General features: G+C 40.2%; 1 long non-coding RNA gene across 1 annotated transcript; it reads left to right on the top strand.

Annotated features, from left to right (window-relative positions):
- Positions 1 to 905: 905 nt before the first annotated feature.
- Positions 906 to 6,386, top strand: LOC134319192 (uncharacterized). Its single transcript, XR_010013474.1, has 3 exons — positions 906 to 998; positions 4,692 to 4,780; positions 6,289 to 6,386. It is a non-coding gene; the product is annotated as an uncharacterized LOC134319192 (long non-coding RNA).
- The last annotated feature ends 1,320 nt before the right edge of the window (positions 6,387 to 7,706 follow it).

The following is a 7,706-nucleotide window of genomic DNA, read 5'->3' as shown; positions in this document are numbered from 1 at the left end:
GCCACTCAATATGTCCTCTACAGAAGTGAACACCTGATGAACGTCTTCAATCTTGAAGTCCTCCCTCTCTGTCTCATGTTTCTTGTAACGATTATTCATGTCTGTCTTTACTTTTGCTTTGGACTCTGAGCGTGACACCAGATCTTTCGTTTCTGTTTTGTTGTTTGTCTGTGTTTTTATTCGCCTGTTATTTCTTCTTCTCTTCACTTCAGATGCTACTTCAGAGGACAGAGCAATACTCTCACCGAGGTCACCATGGCAGTCTGACAAATAAGGTAAAGACAGGATAAGTTTATCAGGATGTGTTTTAAATATTTTGACTATTTCCTCTTTGTTTTTGGGTTATGCTTTGGGTTTGAGAACACCAATTGTGTAACAATTTTACAACCCCTGACACATACACACCCACCAACCCTCACACATACATTTAAAAAAGAAATGCCTCAAATATTGGGTCAAAATTTGGATTGATTTGATATGTTTAGGTGGGGCTCTATATAAGGGTTATAGCTTTATTTTGATTCTGGATTTGCAAACAGCACCTGAACACTGTGGAAAGTCTAAAAATATTGGACACCAAGATTTGGCAGACAGAGAAACAGAGCTGGTAAGGATATACAGCTGATAAATGAAGAAACTGAGAGAGAGAGAAGGGAGTGCCTTGGATTAAAAAGGTGAAAGTGAAAGCAGACAGTGCTTAGTGGGTAGCATTGTCGCCTCACAGCAAGAAGCTCCTGGGTTTGATCCCCAGGTGGGGCGGTCCAGGTCCTTTCTGTGTGGAGTTTGCACATTCTCCCCGTGTCTGCGTGGGTTTCCTCCAGGAGCTCCGGTTTCCTCCCACAGTCCAGAAACATGCAGTCAGGTTAATTGGAGACACTGAATTGCCCTATAGGTGAATGTGTGTGTGTACGTGTGTCTGCCCTGCGATCGACTGGCGCCCTGTCCAGGGTATTACTGTGTGCCCATTGAAAAGCTGGGATAGGCTTCAGTACCACCAAGTGAGTGAATTCGTTTTGTACTTTTTATATTTAGATTTCTGTACTTTTTACTGTATACATTTTATGACTGGGTTATTGGCATTTCCTAAGTGTACTTTGTGGCCTTATTTGTGTCTGTGGTCCAGTGATTGACAAACCATATTGTTAAGTCAATACCTATATCTATTCAACAAAACATCTAAAGCAAATAAGTACAGTAACACTAGGTGTTTATCACAAAGCTAATAAAATGTAACACCGCTCAAAAATGGTCAATACTGACAAGTTATTGTACACTGTGCTTCAGAACTTAGAATAAAACACATGCGCACTATGTAAAAGTGTGTCATGTTAAACATACACATTTCTCCATTAGATTTTTTCTATAGCAAACATATGCATAACATTATGACCACTGACAGTTGAAGTGAATAACACTGATTATCTCTTCATCACGTCACCTGTTAGTGGGTGGGATATATTAGGTAGCAAGTGAACATTATATCCTCAAAGTTGATGTGTTAGAAGCAGGAAAAATGGATAAGGATTTGAGCGAGTTTGACAAGGGCCAAATTGTGATGGCTAAACGACTGGGTCAGAGCATCTCCAAATTTGCAGCTCTTGTGGGGTGTTCCCGGTCTGCAGTGGTCAGTATCGATTAAAACTGGTCCAAGGGAGGAACAGTGATAAACTGGCGACAGGGTCATGGGTGGCCAAGGCTCATTGATGCATGTGGGGAGCGAAGGCTGGCCTGTGTGGTCCGATCCAACAGACGAGCAACTGTAGCTCAAATTGCTGAAGAAGTTAATGCTGGTTCTGATAGAAAGGTGTCAGAATACACAGTGCATCACAGTTTGTTGTGTATGGGGCAGCAAAAAGGGGACCAACACAATATTGGGAAGGTGGTCATAATGTTATTCCTGATTGGTGTATATCATAATTGTGCATTGATACAGACATACCACTACACAGGAACTGGAATTGTTGGAGAAATGGAAATGTTTGGGAGAAATTTAACTAGACATACCTGGTTTAGTACCACTGTTGATCATTGTTCTTCTTTGTTTCTTCAGCTGATGATTCGGTTGCTGTGAAGAATTCTTTATTCTTCTTCGTATTTTTTCCTCCTCTTCCCCTTCTTTATTCTTCTGATCTTCTTCCCAGCACCATATCCCTTTAACACTGGGATCATACAGTTCTTCCATGTTTAGCGGATTCACTGTAGGCAAGCCTGACCAACAAGCACCATCAGAGGGACAATTAAGTCTTGGTTTTAACTCTCTATTTTCTCCTCCCAATGAGTTTCTACACTGCTGGACTTGTGAGTATGGGCTGTGGATTGGATTACTGGATACTTGATAAGGAGAAAGAAAAGATGACATCCAAGGTTTATAATCATTATGGAAGTTTACGGCTGTCTTTGAGATCTTGCTTTGCAGAGGTTTCTGCACTGGAGGTTGACACTGAGTTAACCATGTACAAGGAAAGTGATGCTCGATACAATTTTGAAGAGTTTCAGGCATATTTGGTTTGTTTTGTCGGTGGAATAAAGTACTTCTTGGGATCGAATTGAGAGCTGAAACAATACAAAATTGGAATAAATGAATAATATAGTTCTTTAACTGAATATTTAAGAAGAGTTTAAAATAAGAATATGCGCAATGCGCAATGTAGAAAGTTTGATGTAATTAATGTTGTGGCATGACCTGCTAATTACTTGCAAGTGTTCATTAATGATCAAAGACATTTAACTACACCCATTATGCCATGAATTAATAGCTGATGGAACGGAGGTGACACTGCCCATGGTCAAGCCAGCTTTACATCTTCATGAGCTATAGGCTGCCTTGAAGGAAAACAGCTTCTACTCTTAGTCAATGAGATTAGCAACAAACTTTAGGGTGCTCATATTGGAGCAACAGCTCATTTGGTTTCTTAGCAGCCCTTAAGTTCACGGTGATGTTGTCTGTTGACAGCGTCACCCGTGTTCCGACAGCAGTTTCTAATTAAAGGGAGATCTGTTTTGGTGGTTCTTGGGTGAGACATACTGTATATATTGACAATGAGACAATGAGAGACACTCCCTGCACATAGTTATCATAAAACAGAGATGCATATTCAGTGACAGACTGCTCTCACTGAGCTGCTCCACAGACAGACTAAAAAGGCCCTTTGTCCCCAGAGTCATTAGGTTCTACAACTCCAGCATTCGGGGACAGCAGGCGATAGCTAATACATACATTTAGCCATGTATGCATGTGTATATACATGTATATATATAGCCATAACATTAAAACCACTTCCTTGTTTCTACACTCACTGTCCATTTAATCAGCTCCACTTACCATATAAAAGCACTTTGTAGTTCTACAATTACTGACTGTAGTCCATCTGTTTCAGTGCATGCTTTGTTAGCCTGCTTTCACCCTGTTCTTCAATGGTCAGGACCACCACAGAGTAGGTATTATTTAGGTGGTGGATCATTCTCAGCACTGCAGTGACACTGACAAGGTGGTGGTGTGTTAGTGTGTGTTGTGCTGGTATGAGTGGATCAGACACAGCAGCGCTGCTGGAGTTTTTAAATACTGTGTCCACTCACTGTCCACTCTATTAGACACTCCTACCTAGTTGGTCCACCTTGTAGATGTAAAGTCAGAGACGATCACTTATCTATTGCTGCTGTTTGAGTCGGTCATCTTCTAGACCTTCATCAGTGATCACAGGACGCTGCCCACAAGGAGCTGTTGGCTGGATATTTTTGGTTGGTGGACCACTCATACCAGCACAACACACACTAACACACCACCACCATGTCAGTGTCACTGCTGTGCTGAGAATGATTCACCACCTAAATAATACCTGCTCTGTAGTGGTCCTGTGGGGGTCCTGACCATTGAAGAACAGGGTGAAAGCAGACTAAAAAGGTATGCAGGGAAATAGATGGACTCAAGTCAGTAATTGTAGAACTACAAAGTGCTTCTATATGGTAAGTGAGCTGATAAAATGGACAGTGAGTGTAGAAACAAGGAGGTGGTTATAATGTTATATATTTAGATATAAGAATATATCTATTAATTAAATGTATCGATTCCCAAATAAGAAGCATGATAAACGTAACATCATTCATCGTTCATCATTATTTGGTTCAGTCAGTATTAAAATAAAGCAACTCATGACCAGTTTGGCTTTCTTGTTAAAGCATTTAAGTATTTTTTCATGGGTGCATTTCAACTAGTCTTTTGAGTACAAAGAACTTACCAGCTAACTATTAAAGACCCAATACCAGGTTTATACCAGAACCAGAAGGTTTATAGACACAGTGTTCCAATTTTAGTCTCAGACTCAAACTGCCATGAAATTGCAAGTGTACGTGACCTTTTGTCGTAATCCTTAATTACGCAGGCCTAATTATCATAGCTAACATCTGCTGTAAATGAGACAGGTGATACAATGTTGTTACCTTCTCTCCTTTTGTCTCTATGTTCAGATGTGCATGGAAGTGAATAAGAGACGGGACAATGACATGGGTTATGAGAAATTGAAGCAGGAGAATTGACTCTAACATGTTCTTGTTGAGGCTTGTTGCCACCGACTTTTCTTTGATCGTCCTCCTCCTCCATCTTTTCTATACACACGCTCAGGTGCTGATCCATCCTCTGTAAAAGAAAATTGAACAGTGTGTTTATGATCGTTTTTAATGCTTTGTCATTTCAGATCAAAACGTCTCTGTAAAGTACCTTGCGCTGTTCTGACAACCTCTTGTCTCGCAGCTTCTGCTGCCATTGAGGGAACTTTTCCTCCAGGTATGTTTCATACTCCGCCTGCTCAAATGTAAAAAGTAAATTACTATATATTTTATACACTTGTAGTTACAGTGGGCCTGTAGCCCATTCTAGGAACACTAGGAACAAGGCAAAAATACATCTTGGACAGAGCATTAGTCCATTTAAACAAAGGAGAATTTAAAAAATACTTTTGGAATGATTTGATTTCTATTAGGCATTGTTGATTACTAGCCACTGTGGTAATAGTGGCTTGTTATTAGGCAGGATGGTGGATCCAGAAGACATCACAGGGTCCCTAAACACAAGACGTAAATAAACCTTGTGTAACATTCTGTTACACATAGGGTCAATACTTAAGACTAACCGATTCATTTACAAGAAATTAAAATAATAAAAATGGTGAGTACCCAGATAGAAACTCACACAAACACAATCATGCCAAATTTCACAAAAATGTTGAGAATTATTCATTCTTATTTCCAACTTCTTTTGCAAAATGTAGAAGCATATACCTTGCCAATACATGTTTGTACTCAGTTGTTTTTATTAATACTTTCCAAAAGGTTAGTTACTTAGCTGGGTAACACCCAAAACCATGTGTAACTGAGTATTTGGGTATCTTTCTCTCATATTATTGTCATCTGTCCCCATTTCATTCTTAGCTGATTCTTGGTCTGTTTAATCACAGGTTTGTAGTTAAAACTGTCAAGCAGAGATGAATATATGTAACCTACATCAACAGCTCCCAGCCTCTTAAACCCCCCTGTTATAAAAAAAATAATATTGGGACCCCCTTGACACAGGTTAGTCTAGGTGCCTGTATGCCGAGTGGATGGTTGACAGACAGAAAACAGTGTCTCTCCATAAGAGATATGACTGTGAGACTCCATCTCTGGCAGGTGAAAAGAAGCAGCTGGTGTCAAAATAGGTTTGGGAGGGGGTGTGTGATAGTGTTTGGCTCTCCACAATCAGGACAGCGGTGGTGCAGTGGTGAAGGAAGTTACAAACAGAGTACAAAATGCACAAATAGAATAATCAAGTGGCAGGCTAGAGGATGTTATACTGGGATTAAGGAAGAACCACAACTACATGCTCACCGCTTTTAGTGAAATAATACATACAAACAGCAAGTAAACATAGGTCTACTTTATATAAAGGTGTAAGGTGTTATAGTAAGATGATTTATGTGTGGTACTTAAATGTTTCAGCATGTTTTCCCCAACTTCTATCAAATGACATAAATAAAATAATAATGAAATTACAGAAAAACTTCCATTTGGGTTTGTATGTTATTATCAGTCCAAGCATTTCCACAAATACCAAATCTGTGAATACAAGGAGAGAGATATTTACAGACATCTTATCTTGGGTTTCTGCTCACCTGACAAAAATGGACCCCTGGATGGATTGGCTACTCTAAATTGCCCCCATTGTAACCAAGTATGTTAATGGTTAAGTCTGTAATACACTGAGATGGATGGGTGCCTTGTAATATATGTATCCTAACTTTGCATCCTGTGTTTCAGGGCTTCGGACTCAGAACCACCATAATTAGGATGAAGAGGTTTTTAAAGATGAACAAAATTATGTGCTCTCCCATTACAATGTACTCTGTAGATTGTCTTGTCCAATAATTAAAAATATGAGAAGTAGGCATTGTGGTTACTGACCCGTATGGAGTTCATAGCTTCGGTGCGAGCCACCAGATCACAGAGGGTTTCTTGTGCTCTCTGGAAATCCTGCAACAGTTTTCGGTTATGTGATTTTGCTATGCACTCTCTTTCACTGACCTCCTGCCATTGATACTGTAGTATTGCAGCCCTGTGACTATTACTACTATACACACACATATACACACACATCAGTATTTGTAGCAGAAGTCATGCCCATGTCCCATGTGCAGTTAACGTTACTTTGGTCATGTGAGGCAACTACATGATAACCTTGAAGGCAGTGTTATGACAGAACTTGTTAAAGGACTCAGAAGACGTGGAAAACTAAGACTAAGCTGGATTGACAACATCACAATATGTTGTGATGTATACACATATGACATAAGACGTTGGAGAAAGCTGGACCCATCTGTATTACATGACATGACTGATCAGCCATAACATTAAAACAACCTCCTTGTTTCTACACTCACTGTCCATTTTATCAGCTCCACTTACCATAGAAGCACTTTGTAGTTCTACAATTACTGACTGTAGTCCATCTATTTCTCTACATACTTTTTAACCTGCTTTCACCCTGTTCTTCAATGGTCAAGACCCCCAGAGGACCACCACAGAGCAGGTATTATTTAGGTTTTGGATGATTCTCAGCACTGCAGTGACACTGACATGGTGGTGGTGTGTTAGTGTGTGTTGTGCTGGTATGAATGGATCAGACACAGCAGCACTGCTCGAGCTTTTAAATACTGTGTCCATTCACTGTCCACTCTATTAGACACTCCTACCTAGTTGGTCCACCTTGTAGATGTAAAGTCAGAGATGATCGCTCATCTATTGCTGCTGTTTGAGTTGGTCATTTTCTAGACCTTCATCAGTGGTCACAGGACGCTGCACACTGGGCGCTGTTGGCTGGATATTTTTGGTTGGTGGACTATTCTCAGTCCGGCAGTGACAGTGAGGTGTTTAAAAGCTCCATCAGCATTGCTGTGTCTTTTCCACTCATACCAGCACAACACACACTAACACACCACCACCATGTCATTGAAGAACAGCATGAAAGGGGGCTAACAAAGCATGCAGAGAAACAGATGGACTACAGTCAGTAATTGTAAACTGGATAATGTGTGTAGAAACAAGGAGGTTGTTTTAATGCTATGGCTGATCAGTATATACTTATTCTAATCCTGTGTTAGATGTCTCCCTCTACTGTCTGCTCAATAACATTGGCATCATTCACACATAAGAGCACTGTTTTTCCCCTACCAGCTAAG

The sequence above is a fragment of the Trichomycterus rosablanca genome, chromosome 8 (genome assembly GCF_030014385.1).
Source record: "Trichomycterus rosablanca isolate fTriRos1 chromosome 8, fTriRos1.hap1, whole genome shotgun sequence".
Lineage (NCBI taxonomy): Eukaryota > Metazoa > Chordata > Actinopteri > Siluriformes > Trichomycteridae > Trichomycterus > Trichomycterus rosablanca.
Note: the sequence above shows the minus strand (reverse complement) of the source record. Positions and strands in the feature narration are given on the sequence as shown.